Here is a 21439-nt window from a genome sequence, read left to right as displayed (position 1 = left end):
TTGCATGGAGCACTAGGTGTGGTGCATAAACAATGAATCTTGGAACACTGAAAAAATAAAAGTTTAAATTAAAAAAAACACTTTTATAAGACTACTATATAATATTGTTCTTTAACAATATTCACCTCAATTTACCATTCTTTCTCTCATTTCATTAATCATTGATTTAAGAATATTCATTGAGTACATTCTGCCAGAATTAATGTGATCTTATATATACGTAGGTATAGCTTGAAAATCGTAGTATGTGATCATTCCTCTTTATAGAAAGGACCTTCTGTCAACCTAAAATTGAAAGGAAGCCTTGGGAAATAGAGATTTCCCCACTACTAATGTTCAAACTTGGATTAGCTTTGGCAGAGAGAGTGTAAAAAATATCCAAGTGTCAGGTAAATAGTTGGATTATATAACCATTTGCATAACTCATGTAATTGGGATGAACTTAATACAAATATGTGAGGTCAGATATTTATTTAAATAATGTATTATTGAGGGAGCCAGTACAATGGTGAGATTAATTTAAAAGTGAAATTGAGGAGCTATGCAGAAGTAATATAGAAAGGAATGTATAAAATTGCTAGATTATATACACAATTGATTATTGACTGACAAGGTTATAACCTGTAACTTCTGGGTTATCCTTTCTGCCAATTATTCGCACCTATACCAAATGAAAATCCATAATTTAACATGTAACCTCATCATGTCTGGGAACATTAATCAATAGTAAATAGTAACTCAAACACAGTTTACTCTCCTAAATAACCTTTAGCTAGATCTGTGACTCAATGATACTGAAAGAACATTAAGCACCCCCACAACATTTTTTTCTATTATTGGATACACACACACACACACACACACACAGAGCAGATAAAATGTATGCCAAGTACATTTGGCATGTACTTACAGACCTTTAAAGCATGAATTGGAGTAAGTAGAAATATGTGAAACTGGAATTTATATGAAAATGTGGTGTTTATAAACACAAAACCCATATGTGGAAGGCAGAATTCTAAGGTGGACTCTGCAATTGCCCCCTCCCTGTATGTGTACATGCTCTGTATAATCCATTCCTTTTGAGTATGTATAGGATTTGAAATATGAGGAGATTTCTCTCCTTGATTACCTGATATCACAAAGGTGAAGGGATTTTGCATATGTAATCAAGGTTTTCAATACACTGTCTTTGAGTTAATCAAAAGTGAGATTATCCTGGCTGAGCTTGACTTAATCAAGAAAGTCCTTTCAGAGAGGATTCAGGTCTTTCCTGATGAGAGGAATTCAGAGCAAGAGAGACTCAAATGAGATTCTTCTGCTGGTCTTAAAGAAGCAAGTGCCATGTTGTGAGCTGACTATGGAGATGGCCATGTGGCAAAGAACTGAGGGCAATCTCCAGCCACTGAAAGTGGCTGTCGGCTAACAGAAAGAAAATGCGGACTCTGTCCTCCAACCACATGGAACCAAATTCTACCCACAGCTTGTGTTAAGTTTGGAATTGGATTCTTCCTTAGTTGGGTTTCCAGATGAGACTGCATTCCAGACAACACTTTGATTTCAGTCTTGTGAACCCCTGAGTGGAGGACCCAATTAAGATATATCTGTACAGGGCGCCTGGGTGGCTCAGTGGGTTAAGCCGCTGCCTTCGGCTCAGGTCATGATCTCAGGGTCCTGGGATCGAGTCCCGCATCGCGCTCTCTGCTCAGCAGGGAGTCTTCTTCCTCCTCTCTCTCTCTGCCTGCCTCTCTGCCTACTTGTAATCTCTCTCTGTCAAATAAATAAATAAAATCTTTAAAAAAAAAAAGATATATCTGTACACCTGACTTACATAAAACTGTGAACTAATGTGTGTGTGTGTGCATGCGCGTGTGCGTTATTTTAACTGGTAAATTTGCAGTTGTTACTAAGCAATAAAAAACTAATATACAAGCTAATAAATTCTAAGGCTGATTTCTCCATAAAGTCAATTACTTGTATAACTATGCCAGGATAGTGTATCTCAACATCTAACAAAGTAAATACATTCCAACAAATGATTTCTTAGCATTTTCAAATGTCTGCTAAAATTAAACATAATCCAGAGTACCAGATTATTCTTCCATCTTGATGTTTTCAATGAATCACACTCTAATTTCAACCCTAGCTTAAACTTTTAACCAATAATTTTATTCTTACATACAGAAGAAGGAAAAATGTATTTGTTTGTACTTGAGATATGAAGGTAATAAAGTAACTCCTGAGGAAGAGAAGATTGACTTTTTTTTTTTGCCCCCAAGGGGCACCTTTAGACCAACACGTGGAAGGAAAGGGAAGGAAGCAGGATTGGACAGATGGAAGTTAGGCTTTAAAGCAGTCCCAAAGAGAGCTTTTTTTTTTTTTTTTAAGATTGCATTTATTCACTTTAGAGAGAGAGTGTGTGCACATACAAGACAGCATGAGCGGGGGGAGGAGCAGAGGGAGAGGGAAAAGCAAACTCCAGCTGAGCACAGAGGGGGGCCTCGATCCCCTGGTCCCAAGCTCATGACCACAGATAAAACCAAGAGTCAGTGGGGCGCCTGGGTGGCTCAGTGGATTAAGCCACTGCCTTCGGCTCAGGTCATGATCTCAGTGTCCTGGGATCAAGCTCCGCATCGGGCTCTTTGCTCAGCGGGAGCCTGCTTCTCTCTCTCTCTCTCTCTCTGCCTGACTCTCCGCCTACTTGTGATCTCTCTCTCTGTCAAATAAATTAAAAAAAAAAAAAAAAAAAAAAAAAAAAAAAAAAAAAAAAAACCAAGAGTCAGACCCTTAACTGACTGAGTGCCCCCCCCAGGCACACCCAAAAGACAGCTTTAACCAAGCCATGAGTATGTATGCTGCTAGAATATACCTTTAGAGTTGTCAAAAGTAGGACTCATATGGCCAGGAATTTACACACCTACATTGACCTCGTATGTGATGTAGATCTGCCTGGAAAAGGATGCAACTTTAGAGGACATAGCTCTCTGCAGTTAAGGCAATTCCGTAAGGAACCGACAGCCAAAGGCATGTTTTGCACAGCACTTTCAGCCAACTGGGGATTATATCCAACATTGAAGAGGTATCTGGGTACATTATCACAATGTTCCTCACAACTATCCTATTCAGACATAAGCTTCTACTAGTTTTATGCCAGTAACTGATTCTGAATGCCTCCATTCCCCCCCCCATGTAATTTATCAAAAAATACTTTATAAGATGTTAGGTTAGGAACTGTATCCTACCCTTTATACTTACATGCTGATACTGATTTCTGAAATGCATATCAGAGATATTCCTTACAATAACAAAATTTAGTAGCCCTATTAGAGAGAGTATTTATCTTGGACAAAGAAAATGCCATGTCAAAGATCAATGATTCAACACTTTTAGGTCTGCCTTTTTAAATTGCCAATATCTGGTATCTAGGATCAAAAAATGTAATCACAGAACTGATTATCTTAGCCTGCACTTTGGAATCCAGAAAGAAAAAAAAAAAAAGTACGTGAACTGAGAGACTGTAGCTATTCATGCCTTTTGACATTTATTTCAAATGTCAAAAATTATCTTTCTTCATATTATCACTGCTTCTACTCATTTTCAGTCAAAATAATCAAGTAAGCAAGGCTATTGATAAATCGTATTTTCAGTGAAATTGATTGTGCAACATGCTCTACATGCATAGCAACTTGGTGCATGGCAGCTGAAAAGCAGATAATTCGTAGAATTTCATGTCAATGTTTACACTTTAAAGAGCAGGATCTCAAAATTCCCTGACAGTTTTTCGGACTGTGATTCTTCTTCTGTCTATTAAAATGTATCAGAAGTGACTTTAGTACTGATGTCACTTTTGAACATATCCTCAGAAAGTTTTAGCTACAGGCATTTTATGCTATTCCCATCTTTTAAATAAGAAATTAGAAAATAAAATTATTGATCTGACTACAAGCACACAGTGTACCCCTACTATTATGTTCTTTGTTCTTTAAAAATTGGCTTATAAGAGTAACTTTGAATCCCCTCTTCCCTATAACGGTCTCAATATTCATTGATTTTTATCCTTTAGGTGGATATATTTATTTAAAAATATGTATGTAAAAAACCACAAAAGTAAAAAAAGAAAACAAACCCAAATTACCAAGCAAAAATAAACAAACACGCTCACTGATTCTAGAGGCACTAAAATATCTTTTTATCTTGTTTAGTTTTATTTATTTAAAATAAGCTCATTTTATAACTGTCTGACAAAGACTGTTAATACAGGGCTGGTATTTCAGTCCCCTGTTGCATTCTGTTTATTGTTAGTGGTAGCAGTATTATTGCCGTGCAAGAGTTTACTCATCTGTGATCGCTAGAGCACCCTACTCCCTTTCTGTCCTCTCTTCGTATTCCATCTGTTCCTTACCCACACTGGATTCAGTGTTTTGCAGAAGACTTCATTTGTCTCTTCCAAAATAGAGAAATACATTTTACCCCAGCAAATCTCTTGCAAACCTTTTCAGGAAGATTTTCTTTTCTTTTTTAATCAATGGCATTTTGGATTCATATTGAAATCTGACTTTAGGGTTCTTCCGTAATGCCTTCCTCTCCCAGGTGCTAATATCTGCTTTCTTAACTGGTTAGGGTATATCCTTTTGGTGTTAGTCACTATTCTAGAAAAAAAAATGTAGTTACACTTTCCAACTATGAAATGCAGAGGAATGTTGCTTTTTTAATCATCATTAAAGCAGCCATTGTAAGAAACTGTTTCCTGTTTCCCAATGACACTTCCCACAAAAAATCTTATCCATGCAACCTCTAATATTGTTGTGTTCACTCCCATTGTTCACAGCAAGTCCAAACCTCTGTACTGCTTTTCAGAGCCTTCTAAAATTTGACCTCACACTAATTATCCAGCATTATTTACCACTCCTACTCCTCCTTCACACATAGTCTCTGTTGTCAACAGACAAGGTTCTTCCTATTCCTTTACAAAATCACCACAATCATTTGTTTCTGTTTTTTTTTTTTTAAAGATTTTATTTATTTGACAGACAGAGATCACAAGTAGGCAGAGAGGCAGGCAGAGAGAGAGGAGGAAGCAGGCTCCCTGCTGAGCAGAGAGCCTGGTGCAGGGCTCGATCCCAGGATCCCGAGATCATGACCGGAGCTGAAGGCAGAGGCTTAACCCACTGGGCCACCCTGGCGACTCTCTGTTTTTGTTTTTGTTTTTAAAGATTTATTTATTTTTAAGAGGGAGAAGGAGAGAGATACAGGAGGGGCAGAGGGAGAGAGAGAATCTCAAGCAGACTCCCTGCTGAGCACAGACCCATCGTGGGCTCCATTTCACAATGGAGATCTGGCCTGAGCTGAAATCAAGAGTCAGATAGTCAACTGAGTAAGCCACCCAGGTGCCCCTATAGTCACTTATTTTCATTCTTGCATTTTCGCTCATGCCTCCCCTTTTCACCTCACTTTTTTTTTTCCAATTTCCCCTCTGCCTATCCAAAGCCTACTCATTTTTCAAGACTCGTCTCTGTAGTGAAGCCTCTGTTGAATACTCTCCTTCTGAAGCTCTGATGAAAATCATGATCTTCTCTGACATTGCATTTGCTATACACTCAGTAATACCTACAGTAATATTTCTATTGTTCAAAACAGTATGTATAGCTTCACTTTTGGAACTGACATTCAGAATCAGTTTATGACACACGTGCATATATAAAGAAACCCACGCAATTAAACTGATTATATTAGAGCCCTAACTTATTTTTGAAATTACCAAGAGCCTACTTTACTTAAAAATGCCTATAAAATATGAAAACTACTTGCTAAAATATTTCTAAAGCATTAACTTGCAGTTGGGAAGCAGATCTAAAGGCATAGTTCTTATAGTCCTTATGCTGTAGATATTTATAGTTTGAGCGCTAATAAAAAAATTTGATTTCACATCAGAATATGACAGAGGTACAAACTGCCACTCATAGTGGGGACACAAATGGAATAGGCTTCTTGGAGGAGATAAACACAAATTAGAGGGCGCCTGGGTGGCTCAGTGGGTTAAGCCGCTGCCTTCGGCTCAGGTCATGATCTCGGGGTCCTGGGATCGAGGCCCGCATCGGGCTCTCTGCTCAGCAGGGAGCCTGCTTCCCTCTCTCTCTCTGCCTGCCTCTCTGTCTACTTGTGATCTCTCTCTGTCAAATAAATAAATAAAATCTTTAAAAAAAAAAAACACAAATTAGATATTGAAGGATAAGAGACTGATAAAAACAGACATGTGTGAGTCAGAAACAGCATACATAGATGCAGAAAAATTATGCAGTGAGTGTGTCAAAATGTGAATATTTCTCTTTGGGTTTCTGTATTTGAGAGTAGTAGGAGACAATTTAGTTCAGCTGTGGGCATATTATGCATAAGCTCAACTGGCAGACTGTAGTGTACATATGCAAATTTTTTGGTGTTGCTGGCTGTGGGGAGATATTAAAGATGTTTGAGTAGGAGAGCATTGATTGCTTATTACAAAAGCAACAACAACAAAAGAACAACATGATTTCAGGGTTGTGAGATCAAGCTCTGCCTTCAGCTCTGTGCTCAGCAACTTGTGCATTAGGGAAGTTTAACCATGGCTATGACATGAGTATATTATCAATGTAAGAAAGAGACACCTAATAGAGATTGAAATTTCATCTTATAGGTTATTAGAAGCAATAGATAATGAAGCAGCAACCAGAGGAGAGCCTTGGGAATGAAGAGGCTGTATCAATAAGAGACACCAAGTGTACATGCCGACTGACGCAAGGAGTGCAGCCAAAACTGTCTCTACATTTTTGAGCTGTGTGAGTTGTAAAATGTTGGTACCATTAATGAAGGTCAGAAACAGAGAAGCAGGTAATGATTTTATTTATCTAGAGTATGTTCACTTTATTTTTGCTGAGACATCCAGAAGAATATATTTGGTAGCTTGGACTTAAACAACAAGTGACAACTAAAGATTTATATTAGTATATACATATGCCTACATGTCACAGTTAAGCTCTTTATTGTACATGGTAGGTGAAATTTATTTAAAAAAAGAGACAACATTTTCCAAGGTGCAGGCAACATGTTAACCTACTGTTTTACTACTATTCTAAAAAACCTTGCCCAATTCCAAGGCCAAAATATCAGTTCCTCTTGGTTTCCACTTAATTTCTACTCAGATAACTGAATAATTTAGGACCATCACATTCATATTTTGGTATTAAATTGGGGAAAAGGTAGGTTAGTTTCTGTTGCAGTTGGCAACAGACCCAAATCAGACTAGATTAATTAACAAAGTGTATTTTTAGCTCACATTACTGTAAACACAAGAAGCAATTTAAGCTATGGTTAGATTTAGAATAAAAACAAAGTAATCAAGACTGAGTTTCTTTTTATCACTTGCTTGCCATGTGTAAGCTCCATTTGAATGTTACCCAATGTTGCCCAGCATCTCCAGTTTCCTCCTTCCTGGGGTATTTTGCTACACCTCTTAGTTTCAAGCAGATAAGTAAAATGTTGGTGGGGTCCTGGGTGGTTCAGTCAGTTATGCTTACCTTATTTTGGCTCAGGTCACCATTTCAGGGTTGTGGGATGGATCCTGGGCTGGGCTCTGCTCAGTGGGGAGTCTGCTTGAGATTCTCTCTCCTCCTCCCTCTGCCCCTACCCCCACTAAAATAAATAAATAAATCTTAAAATGAAAAGAAAGAAAGAATGAAAGAAAGAAAGAAAGAAAGGGAATATAAATGTTGGATATAGTATGGTAAAGTGAGTGTGGCCACAGGAGGATATGAGAACTCTGAGGCTTGAAAGGAGAAAGCTTATTATACTCACAGATCCCAGAGAGGGTGTCACTGCTTGCCATGCAAGGCCACAAGGAAGCTCCAGATTTTGGTCAGGTGGCAAAAGACAGGAACAAGAGAAAAGGAAGGTAAGGCAGAGAATATAGTTTGAGATTGGCTACTTTGAATAGTTATGGCAGGATTTGGGCTGTAAGGGATATTTCTAGTTATCTGGTACATGGCTCTGGTATGATTTAGGGTAGAAGAAATATTGGCTTGGGTGTGAGAATCAGATAAGAAGGTGGTTGAGACCATAGGCTCAGGATTATTTGATTTGTATAAGGAAGGCATGCCCTCGGCTGGAGCACTTTGCTACCCCTAAGAAAGGGCTAGCACTGGGAGGGCAAGTCACTCTCTGGCCGGTAAGATTTTAGATGTCAAAACACGATAAAATACAGAAAGTAAAAATCATTTTATAACGGTAGCAACAACAACAAAAAAACATGAGTAATGCACAAAGAGAACATTTCTTTTTGCTGGCATTTCCTACAAAAATCTTGAAATTGACTCCTTTTTTTTTTTTTTTTTCTTTTTGCTTTAAACGGATGCCTACTGCTGAAAAAAAAACTTTGATCAAGGGAATGTAAGGTACTGCCAACCTAAAACTGAGGCAAGCTCCAATGACCAGAAATGGAGTTTATATGGAAATAGCGAAGAGCCGCAGCCTGGGGAACACGTGTTGCAGCGAGCTTCAAGCTAGTTCAGCGAGGGTTTGCGGAGGCTGCATTTAGCCGTAAGGAGCGCGAAGGTGTGTGCGTGTACTGGGTGGAGTTCAGCCAGAGTCCAAGCAGTAAGTTCATTGGCTCGACAATGGGGAGAGATGCTTGCTGGATGTTCATTGGTCAGGAGCTATGTCCGGGTCTTCCATAAATCAGGCACTTAAGGAAATGAGTCTTTAAGGTCTCAAGTTCTGTCGCTGTGAGGGCGCGTGCGTGCGTCTCCGTTTGGCAGCCTCCAGTTCCATTTTGGATACAGATCCTTTCACGCTATTTGATTCTTTAAAGAAAGGTCAAGCCCCAATTAAAAATAAAAAATAAAAACAGAAACAGCTGAGTTGGTCAGCATAACAACGGCATAGGTCGTCTCTCCTTTTTTGCCCATCGTTGTAACAACTAAAATTCGGTATCCATTGGTGAACAAAGTGCCTCTGGGCAAATTGGGAGATTTAGAACTCCGCGGCAAGGGTCCTGGTGGGCGAGCGGGCAGGATCGTCTCGCCAGCCCGTGCGAACATCCGGGTTAGAGGTGCACGGGCCTGGCCGTGGGTCCCCCCGGGAGCCAGCAGGAGCCTGCGAAGCGCTGACCTGGGACATGTCATGGAGGACTCAGCCCTCATGCAAGCCCTGGTCTCCTGAGGACCTGAGGAGAGATTCCCCGCTCGGCTGGAGCTCAGCGAGAACAACTTTGAACGCAGTGAGAGGGTAAGAGGCACTTTGCTAGCGCCCGGCAAGGCGGCTGGTGGGGAAGGGTGCCCGGCTTCCCCAGCGGCAGACCGTGCTGCTGGAGAAACCTCTTTCTCTGCGGCAGCACCCAGAGTGTTGAGATGGGTCCTCCTACGACTGGGACGGGGGAGGGGGGGGAGGGTATCAGGACAGAGACAGGTGAAAAGTATCCAAGAGCATTAATGGGGCGTGGTTCCTGCTGACTGTATTCTGGACTCTGGAGGGAAGCCCGACCGTGAGCCTCTTCTTCAATCCCACGTGATTCATGAGACAAGTGATGGAACCAAGCCCAGTGCAGCCTCAGACTTAATAAGTGGTCCAAAAAGTACTTGTTTCTCCCTTCTGATTTTAACCCCCCAAATCCTGCCTATTCATCCTCTCTCAAGTTATGTGTAACCGTCCCTTCCCTTCTAGGCCCACTGCACCTGCCGTGGTCAGACACAGCATGCCCGGATTGCTGTACCTTGTTACCCTCCTGTGCATTCAGTTTGTTTGTCTTTGTATCAGGCAGATTCAACAGACTTGTGGAGATTCTCTCATCCCATGCAGTGGAGATCATGTCTTCCTCAGCCTGAAATCCAAATCATTCAAGGCTTCATCCCTTCCATGCACCATCTTGTCTCCACAGTTTTGCCCCCATCTGCCTGAAACCCAGAACTTGGGTCAGAGTCAGTCTCTCACCCAGTACCTTTGCTTGTGCAGTTCAGTTTGCCTAAAGGACACTTCTCTCACACCTGCTTAGCAACACACGTTCCACCTTTCAGAACTCTGCTCAGAATCTTCCAGCAGAAAGTTGTTTAGATGTCAGATGTTTTCCATCTGAATTAACTTCTTCTTTCCCAGTTCTTTGTCTCTGTGCTTTACATCACTGTAGTTGTCCCACTGTTTCATTATCACTTGGGAATGAATGTTTCCCTCACTTTATTTCTGAGCCCTTGGAAGACAGGAACTTAATCATCTTCACATCCACCACATTACCTAGTGTTATTCCTTACCATAGCATTCATTAATTGTCTTTTTACTTGAAGTGGATTTAGCATTTGCATCAAAAGCCCTAAGAGAATAGGAAACCCACTCTTGGATGCCAAGAGTCTCCTTATTAGTATAGTTCAGTGCTCTTTCTACCTACCACATAGTTGGGACTGGTAAAAGTAGTTTCCAGGATATTACCACAGATTTAAATATGTTTATCAAAAACACTGCTCATAATTCAGCTGGGGACAATGCCCTGCCTAGTTTGATTCTCTGTCTTACCCCACTTTTCCTCAGTTGGGCAAAAACACAGGATGAATGAAGTGAGCCCACCCAGTTCCCCAGTTCTGCCTCAGTGGTTCAGTGAATCCTCTGAGAATGACCTCTTTTATCCAATTCCCTGCCATTCCCCCACTTGTGCGTGGAAGGAATTCAAATAGGCACTCTTGTCTGGTTTTGCTAATGCCTTTGTTACTGTCAGGCCTCTCCCTTTCTGTGCTTTGAATAGCCTTTTCCAACTGACACCTTGATAATCCGCCTGGCTCTTGATTTTATTTCTCCTATTGACATCATCCCCCAGTTTTCATTGTTCGTTTATAACCACACTGGTTTACTCCCAGCACATCCCCACTCCTTAAAGAGGAGTGATGACACAGTAAGAAGAGGGAGGCATCTGGGGCACCTGGGTGGCTCAGTGGGTTAGGCCACTGCCTTCAGCTCAGGTCATGATCTTGGGGTCCTGGGATCGAGTCCCGCATCGGGCTCTCTGCTCAGCAGGGAGCCTGCTTCCCTCTCTCTCTCTGCCTGCCTCTCTGTCTACTTGTGATCTCTCTCTGTCAAATAAATAAATAAAATCTTAAAGAAAAAAAAAAGAAGAAGAGGGAGGCATCTAAACTTCCCATCATGCACACAGAGATGATATGATTACTAGAGATGTTTGTTAAGGCTGACAGCATCAGTCGTACCTGCACTTAGCCCCTGTACCCAGAAAGTATTTGTCAGTGGCAACTTTTTAATAGAAAAGCTGCTGAGAGAAAAGGATGAACAGTGGGCATTTAATTTTCTGTATGAACATGTGAGAGAAAGATGACGAAGCCTTGACATCCTTGACTAAAACAGAAACAAGTTGGGGATTGAGACAAAGGGATGGAAACAAAGTGAAATTCTAGCCTTAATCCGGTGGTCTAGAAGGTATGTCCTCAGGGAACACTCTTTCGATATTTGACATCATTTTCATTTAAAAGACCTTTTTGTACTGGATTTATATATGGGTCCAGAGAGAACAGAGTGTGAAAATAAATTGAAGACGAAGAATCAGTTATAAACCATGTAAAGACCCATAGCAAAGTAGAAAATCTCCTGGAGATAAAGGGTTGACATGGAAAAGCACAGCAGTGTGCTGAACAGAGAAATAATCATTCATGGAGGCAAAGATTTCTGAGGATCATGCAATGTTGTGGCAGTTTTATTATTCTGCATAGCCTGTGTGCACTAGTTTACTCAAAAAAATTTTTTTTTTACAATCTTTATGTACCCAGCATAACAGAAGGTGTCTGGTGTCAGTATACAGAGACAATTGAAACAAAAGTCCTGGCTCATGAACTTGCTGTCTGCTCTGCAAGTGGAAAATGATGATCTTTGCTAATGTCAGTGTATGATCTCTTTGCCTACACTTTTATGATGTAAACCAGTGTAATATCCAATCCCAAAGAGACTTTACGGTTCTCCCCTTATTCATCCAAGTTATGACCCTTGTAACCTTAATTTGGGAAGAAATTTCTCTTCCTATGCAATATTCAGTCTTGCTTTTAACTTGGTGAGACCCTGTAAACTTGTCTCTTGAGAGATAGTCCTGGTTCTCCAGACAAAGGCCTGCAGGGCAATAAATTCTGCTTGTTTTTTTATCAGCACTGGTGGTCTTTGCATTTTGATCTGATGCTAGTGAACCTTTCTATGCATACACTAGGGAATGATTATTATATAGACAAGAGATGATCAATCAATTTTCAGTCATGTTGCATTGAGAGAACACAGGACAGTAGGATAGGTTAATGGGTTGTGAGGTATATCTTATAAAGGTGATTTTTGTAATACATATATGTGGCATTTTCAAGGTATTCATTGAGAAGATGAATAAATAGTACACGTTGTTTTTACATATTCAATATCCAGCATTTTAAATTTCTTTGCTGTTTTATAAAGGCAATATACAAGGGTCATTCTTGAATTCCAGAATAGTCCACTGAGTTGACTGATATGGGGAGATTTGGCCAACTTCAATGTCAACAGCGTCTGGCAGTAAGGGAGAGAAGTAAATCAATATCATAATTTTAAAAAGGTGGGAATTTCTGTTGTACTTGGAGAGTGATTTTGGATTCCTCTCTCCACTGGCAGGCATTTGAAGTACAAGCTGTTCTAATTAATATTTATTCTCAAATGCTATCTATCATTAGAACCATTTGTAAATATCTTTCAATCTTTATTTGTTTCAGAATATTTGGGCTTTATATTTCTCTAGTTTATAAATTTGATATTTGTCTGTCTAAATGGTCCCCAGTGTAGTCAGATATGAAGAAATATCTGAATCCTCCGGTCAGTCACAAGATACCAAAGGTGTCAAGAAGACACAAGGCAAGGTCACAATGTCAAATGCACTCTGCTCCCCCTATCTTTTGTGGATTATTTTAATGTTAGAGCGGATTTGAAATTCGATCCAGAGTTTAAAATTTTCCTTTGGCAATTTCTCTTTGTTTCAATTTCTCATAGAAACATTGGTCAGAATGTCTGTCATTTTATAGCTATGGTCCTAGTTGTTAACCTGTGGAAAAACACCATCAGCTAATCCTTGAAGATTCTCCAAGCACAACCAGTCTTTGTTTTATTTTATTTTACTTTAAGAATCCAGTGGTGTTGGAAAAGGATTCTGGGGGAGAAAACTGTTTCACTATAGTCTTTCCATTATTTCTTAGTCTAGCACTTGAGAATACCAGTGGCTCATAAAATCAAAGGGCATAAAATCATTTCAGAGACTAGAGCAAGTTGAATGGGGAGGAGGAGGAGTAAACAGAAAGAGGTCTAATAATGTCCACAAACTTCTTCTTTATCTCTGGAGTGCAAGGAACATGCTATATAGTGTTTACATTTACATTTGTAGCTTCATATGGTAAAAGCAGTCTGAAAAAGCAATAAAAAATTTTACTAGGAGTTTCTTATTTGAGGACCACAATTTTCTTACTAGCAAGTGAATTTCCTGCAGAATGGAAGATAAGATTTTCCTGGCAATTTGGGAATTTTACGTAAAGCTTACACTATCCTTTAAGATAATACATACGCTGTTTTGAGGTGTTTGTGTGTGTGTGTGTGTGTGTGTGTGTGTGTGTGATGATTTGGAATTTGTAGATTCTTTGAACGTTGGTCAAGTATCTATTAATTCACTCACATGTTTATACCTTTTACTTAATAAATAGGCGTTAAGTGCTGCTCTGAAATAACTACTGTACCCAACTTTGAGATATAAAGACAAATGATCCCTGATCAGATCTTCCCTGCAAGTCCCCCCTGACTGGTGGGGAAGACAAGTATAAACAGATAGTTTTCAGACCACCTAGAAGGTGCTATGATGGAGACCTTGGTGTGGAAACACAGAGGTGGGAATCTGGCTGGGGAGCAAGGAAATGCTTTAAGGAAGGCATTACATTTGATCAGGATATTAATGGAGTTGGGAGTCATCCAGGTATGGAATGGAAGTATGAACTCTCAGGCTGGCATGCCCAGGAACCAGTAAGCAATGGCTAGAGCTCATTGGGTTGAGGAGTGACAGGAAAAAAATGGGAACAAATATAGGTGGGAACAGAGGAGGTTCGGTAGTTGACATTCTTAGTTCAGGAATAGAAATAGTTATATGGAATTTAGAACACAAGTTGGATTCTGATATAAATTTTGTGAGTTGTTATAAGTCAAAAGCAAAGCTAAACATGATAATGCTTATAGGAAGCTTATAAAAGCAGTGGTTCTCAAACTCTAGTATACATTAAAGTTATCGGAGTTGATGGCAAAACATGCAGTTATAGGGTTCACTCTCCTTCATTCTGATTCAGTATATTTGGGTCTGGATGCAAGAATCTACATTTTAACAAGTACTCCAGGTGACTCAGAGATTCACATGTTAAGACAAAATATTGAATAAGAGAAGGGCATGGATACAGCTCTGAAAAACAAACATTTAAAGAGCAGTGAGTGGAGAGAAGAGGCGGTGGTGGAAACTGAGAAGGAACTGGTTGGAAGGAGAAATATCTAGATCCTGCTCCTGAGGTAAGGGTCTAGCATCAGGGGTGCTGCCTCTGCTGAGCCAACCACAGCGAGTCATAGATTCTACACAGACTGGACAAGGTGAAGTATTTGCCCCTGGGAAAGGACTGGTTAAGGGGAGACTGTAAGGAGTCTGGGGAAAGTTCTGAGACTTTTATCTAATTCCCCTGTAAACACTATTGACATTTACTTGCAGTAAGAAAAACTGGCATTTATTTAGGGTCTTTCTTCTGACAAGTCAGTATTAGAAGGTTTGTGGCAACCTTGTTAGTCCTTTTATTTCTAAAAATGTCTTCATTTTGTCCTTTTGAATTACATTTTGCTGGGTATGTAATTCTGGGTTCATAATTGGTTTTTTGTCTTAACACTTTCAAGCTATTATCCCATTTTCTCTGCCCTGTCTTGTGGACAATGAGAAATATACTGATTATCAAATTGCCGCTAACATTCAGATGAACTGGGGCGCCTGGGTGGCTCAGTTGGTTAAGTGTCAGACTCCTGATTTCAGCTCAAGTCATGATCTCAGGATTCTAGGATTAAGCCCTGAGTCAGGCTCCCTGCTCAGTGGGGAGCCTGCTTAAGATTCTCTCCCTCTCTGTCTCCCTCTGTTCCTCCTACCCCTTCCCCCCCAACTCAGGCTCTCTATATCGCTCTCTAAAATAAATAAATAAATCTTTAAAAACTCCTGGGTGACTCAGTGGTTAAGCATCCCACTCTTGATTTTCTCTCAGATCATGATCTCAGAATTGTGAGATCCAGCCCCACATCTAGTTCCATGCTGGTTGTAGAGCCTTCTTAGGAGCTTAGGATTTTCATTCTCCAGGGGAGAGCTCCGAAGTGGCCTCTAGGGGCAGAAGGAGTCTGCCCCTCCTTCCCCACCTCTCTTAAAAAGAGAAATGTTTTCTTTTATCCTTGATTTCCTCAGATTTGTCTATTGTGTATCCAGTTATGGGTCTATTATGCTATTATTTTATCATTAGTATTCTGCCTGTTACTCAACGTGCACTATTAATTTGAATACTCAGATCTCTCTTTAATATCAAAAACTCTTAGCTAATACCTGATCATATATTCTTTCCCGGCCATTGCCTGCATTCTCTATATCCTAAAACATGTTTTCAAAGAGATTGGTGAAATTTACGTGTAAAGAATCTCAGTAGGTCTTGTGGGAATCTTAACTGCTCCTGCATGTATTTTCTCTCTTTTATCTTTTTGCAGTGGTGGGTGAAGAGTTCTGTGCTATCAGTTAGTAATAATCTCTTAAGTAGGGTTCTGTTTAGAATGTATCCAGTGTTTTATTTTTATTATATTTTTTGTTTCCGATATTTCAATTTGATTCCTTTTTATGCTCACCTTGTTTTATGTATGTGACTTCTTGTTCAATATTTTATTGCTTGTTTCATGAATGTTATGCTCTCATGCCCAACCATGCTTATTTTAATACGTTTATGTAATTATTCCATGACATTGATCATCATTAGAAAGTAACATCTGTCCTGATGTGGGTTTTGGGGCTCCTCCTTAGCATCAGAATTCTTTTTTTTTTTTATTTTTAAAGATTTTATTTATTTGTCAGAAAGAGAGAGAGAAAGCACACAAGCAGGCAGAGAGGCAGGCAGAAGTGGAGAGAGAGGCAGGCTCCCCACCGAGCAAGGAGCCCAATGCGGGACTTGATCCCAGGACACCAGGATCATGACCTGAGGCGAAGGCAGCGGCTCAACCCACTGAGCCATTCAGGCATCCCAGATTTCTTTCTGCATTTTAGAATTCTATATCATAGGCTTATCTCTGGCAAACATAGTTTCTGTTTTCATCTACTGGGCTCCTTCCTCCCTAACGAAGGTCCCCAAACTACTTCTGTAAATGTCCTGGGGCCCTTAGTTGAGAAGCGGCTCTCTTAATGAAGGTTTGGGCCTCCTCCCTGGTGGGGATGTGAAGGATTTACGGAAATGGTTAGTGAGCCTCAGGCAGCGCTGTCCTGAGGCCATGTCCATATCCTCAGGCTTACAGCGCCTGGCAGCTCCATAGAAGTTGTTGCCCCAGGCAGCAGTTGTCAGTGTTTTTCACCCTACTTTTATTACTCGTAGCCCCTGGAATTAAGCACTGTGGCCCAGTCCATTTTTCCATTTCACACTGAAGCCTCTTGTCCTTCTTTTCCCAAAGGGTTTGAATTTATATCTCCCACTGCCAGTTTTGGATTGTGGATCTTCACCATTTACAGTTCCAGTTTTCTGTTTTGTCTCTGGCCTATGAATAGATTTATCTTAGTTAAGTTTTTTGGATTCTTTCATTTTATGATTTATCCATCATTGCCAAGTTTGTTGCTCATAGATGGAACTGGAGGGTATTGTGCTAAATGAAATAAGTCAATCAGAGAAAGACCATTGTCATAGGGTTTCATTCATTTGTGGAACATAAGGAATAGTGCAGAGGACCAGAGTGGAAGGGAGGGGAGAACTGAATGGGAAGAAATCAGAGAGGGAGACAAACCATGAGAGACTCTTGACTCTGGGGAAACAAACTGAGGGTTTGTGTGGTAGATGGGGGATGGGGTAGCTCAGTGATCGGCCATAAGGAGGGCCCGTGATGTGATGACCGCTGGGTGTTACAGGCAACTAATGAATCACTTTGAACATTATATCAAAAACTAAAGATGTACTATACATTGGCTAATTGCATTTAAATTTAAAAAAGAGAAGGGGATACATCAAAGTAGGAACATAGTGTTATTTTTACTGGTATCTCTGGGTTAATTGTTTACTACACATCCCATTAGAGTTTTGCCAAATTAATTAATAAAAGAAATCCAACCACTTTCAAGTGGAAATGGCTATAGAGTTTCCAGAGATTGACACATAGATGATGATCAGTTACTAAGTTCATTTTTGTTCTGTGCAGGGGATGCTTAATGTGGTGTCTCCTAATTGGATGAGGCCCCCAAATGTGGGGTGAGGATTGATCAAGAGGGGGGAAAGAATTCACCTGAGGCAGAACAGAGGAGATAGAAGGTCACTGAATATACTGCAAGGGAGCTGTGAGCAGGATGGCAAAGGAGAGACAGTCTGCCTCAAGGCACTGGCAGGGGGCTGTTTTTAAAGAGGGAAGGTAAGGAGGTATGGTAATTTCTCCTTTTGTGGTAGGTGTGCCTGGTTCTAAATAGCCCATTAGTTAGGGTCTATGGATATTTTTGAGGTGGGTCACCTGTCTGTCTGTATTTAGTGAGGGGGTTGGGGCCACTTTGGGCCCTTCTGCCTCGATCAGGTTTCCATTGTTTAGATCTGTTGTTTAAAAGGGGCCTCTTCACTTAACATTTTAAGAGTCATGTAAAAATTTCCAATTCAATCAACTAGGTAAGGACATTGAAACTGTTTCTTTCTCATCAGCTATCACTGAGAAGAGCCATGGTCTCCATTTTAGGATTTAGTTAAGTAATTTGCTATGCTCTTTTCTGCCAGAGCTAACCTATTTTCACTGAATATTAAATTTTTGGTCTTTGTATCTTTGCTTATAAATTAACATGTTCTGGAGTAAAATTATGTTGTGAAGACTTAATATATTGTGTTTTATAGAGCTTTGAAACTGAGGCCTTATTTTAAAATTATATCTACAAGGAGATATTTCTACTAGAAGAAGCACTTCTTTAATCTAAGGCAAAACAGCCAATGATCTAATTTGAGAGTTAGGCCACAGTTAGTAGTTAGATGAATGAAGACTATATTGATGGATTAATTAACACCAGTGGACCTCAGCTAAGAAGTTCCCCTAATACACCCGAGGTCACTGACCGCAGGTTGGGAATCCTATGTCTAGGCAGACAACAGGGCCCTGTTCCCTTTGTCTTCCCATCTGCTAAGATTTCAAGGGGATAGTCTTACTCAGCTTGTCTATTTATTGATCTTGCTCCATCATCTGGCTGAGGATCTTACCCCCTCTCTAATGATTTTTTTTTCACTGCAGAAATTTGCAGTGGGGCATGGTTGTCAGGGACAGGAGATTGAATGTTGAAGGAGTATGAGGGAGGTACTAACAGGAACTGATGAATCACTCTCATCCCCTATTACCGATAGAGGAACTTTTGACATCTGTATAACAAACAGAGAGAAAGAGAGAGAAGGCCATCCTTACTCCATGTGTAAACTATGTAGGTAGTGGTATTTTTCAGACACCAAGAGAGGATTCATCTAAAGTCATCTGCCTCATTCGTGCTTATAATTCTCTCCTTACCAATTTGTTTATGTAGTGCATCATAGTTTTCAAAAGATAAATATCACTGAGCTCTAGATCCGAGTCCTCAATATTTGTGTTCATCCTCTGGCATAGCCCAATAGTCAGTTGGATTACGGGCAGGAAACTGACCTAGGGGAAAAAAACAGTATATTCTTTCTCTAGGAATTTGACATTGGGACGGGAGAATCTATTTTGGTATTAACTACTCAAGTGAATTTGGAAGCTGTGAGATGGCAATGTAGGCATCAGTGAATGATGAAAAACATTAATAAGGCCCTATTTCAGATAGAGAAATAAGGCAGATGTACACAAAGAGACAAACTAGAGATGATACAGCATGTCTTGCTTACTGATATCATTCCAGTGGCTTGTTCATGTTGTGGGGAGGTCTGTCTGTATTGCTTATCCTTGGGTTTCATGTGTGATACCTGCATCCTTCTGGCAGATTTCTCCTTCATATTTAAACTTCAGGCACTAATTCTTTTACTCTGAATGAGTTTACCAGATAGATTTTCTTGTGGATCTGTTTAAAGAGAAAGCACAAGAATACTGGTGTATGGGTAAGGGATACAGAAGTTTCATGGCCTCAAAGTCAGACCAGGTCAGGGTGAGATGATGAAGGATATAACCAGATATAGAGAGAACAGATATCTATGTTGTGTCCTTTTTATATGTATCTGAGAGAAGGGCTGTTTAGTAGAGTTTTATGGTATGTTCAGCCAAGAGAATCTTGATATTACTCATTCATATTATTTCTATATACAGTTGGTATTATAATTGTAAATGCATTGTGAATATTATTTTTTTAAAAAGATTTTATTTATTTATTTGACAAAGAGAGATCACAGAGAAGCAGGCAGAGAGAGAGGAGGAAGCAGGCTCCCCCCTGAGCAGAGAGCCCAATGTGGGACTCGATCCCAGGACCCTGGGATCATGACCTGAGCTGAAGGCAGAGGCTTTAACCCACCGAGCCACCCAGGCGCCCCTGTGAACATTATTTTTTAAAATAAACTTAAAAAAAAATTACTTAAATAATTATTGCTTAATCATTAATTATTTATTTAATCAAAGCATTAACTATTTATTTAATTATTTATTTAATGATTATTACTTAATTATTAAATAAAATTACTTAAATACTTAAAAAATAAACTTAAAAAAATTAAGGCAACTGTAGAATCACATGCAGTGGTAAAAACAAAAAAAAGAGAGTCCGTATACCCAGTTTTGCCAGTGGTAACTAATGTGAAATGTTGGGGTCCAGGAGCCAACGGCCAAGAAGGAATTCTTGAGGCATCTTTGGTGCAGAAAAGGTGGTTTTATTAAAGCATGGGGACAGGACCTGAGGGCAGAGAGAACTGAACTGGGGTTGTGAGGAGTGATTGATTATACACTTTCAAATTGCGAAGGAAGAAGCCTCTAAGGATTTGGAAGCAAGGATTCCAGGACCTTGGGCTAGCTGCTGTTAGGATAAGGTCACTTACTACTAAAACCTTAGTCACGAGACCCTTCAGATGTTTATCAGTGGACAATCTGCTTAAAGGAGGATGACTGCTATTGGGGAATAGAGATAAGGGAGTTTCCAAAGCAATTTTTTATGTTAAAGAAGACTTACAGGGTCCTGGAGATTTGGCTAATGTGTAGCTAAAATTGCCTTATGTCTTAAGCAAAGTATTAACATTGAGGCAGTTGAGTTCCTGGAGGAAGTTCACCTTGGCTTATCTTAAGTACAAGTCAATGGGCTGCAAAGGAAATTTAATTTTTTTTCTACATTTTTATAGAAAATGCCCGTGTTTTCCACATTACTAACATCTTGCAATATTATATTAGAATATCATAACCAGGATACTGACATTCATACAGTAAAAGTACAGAACATTTCCATCATCACAAAGCTACCTCATGTTGCCCTTTATTTATTTATTTTTTTTAAAAGACTTTATTTATTTATTTGACAGACAGAGATCACAAGTAGGCAGAGAAGCAGGCAGAGAGAGAGGGGGAAGCAGGCTCCCTACTGAGCAGAGAGCCTGATGCGGGGCTCGATCCTAGGACCCTGAGATCATGACCTGAGCTGAAGGGAGAGGCTTTAACCCACTGAGCCACCCAGGCACCCCTCCTGTTGCCCTTTAATGGCCAAACTTACTTCATTCCATTCTTAGCCTGTCTTTAAACTCTGACAACTACTAATTTATCCTCCATTTCTATAATTATATCATTTCAAGATGTTACATCAACAGAATCTTCGTTATGTGACCTTTGGGGATTAGCTTTTCTCGCTCAGACCAATTCTCTGGAGATTCATCAGGCTCCTATATCAATACTTTGTTCCTTTCTGTTGCTGAGTGGTATTTTGCGGTGTGGGAGTGCCATAGTTTGTGTCACCATTCTCCCGTTGAAGGACATCTCAGTTGTTTCCAGTTTCGACTGTTACAGAGGAAGCTACTGTGATCTTTTAGGTACAGGTTTTTATGTGAACAAAATCTTAATCTCACAAAACAAACTGAGGGTTGCCGGGGGGAGGGGGTTTGGGAGAAGGGGGTGGGATTATGGACATTGGGGAGGGTATGTGATTTGGTGAGTGCTGTGAAGTGTGTAAACCTGGTGATTCACAGACCTGTACCCCTGGGGATAAAAATATATGTTTATAAAAAATAAA

Source organism: Mustela putorius, unplaced genomic scaffold, assembly GCF_011764305.1.
Source record: "Mustela putorius furo isolate JIRA1106 unplaced genomic scaffold, ASM1176430v1.1 tig00003836_pilon_pilon_pilon, whole genome shotgun sequence".
Classification (NCBI taxonomy): domain Eukaryota; kingdom Metazoa; phylum Chordata; class Mammalia; order Carnivora; family Mustelidae; genus Mustela; species Mustela putorius.
Note: the sequence above shows the minus strand (reverse complement) of the source record.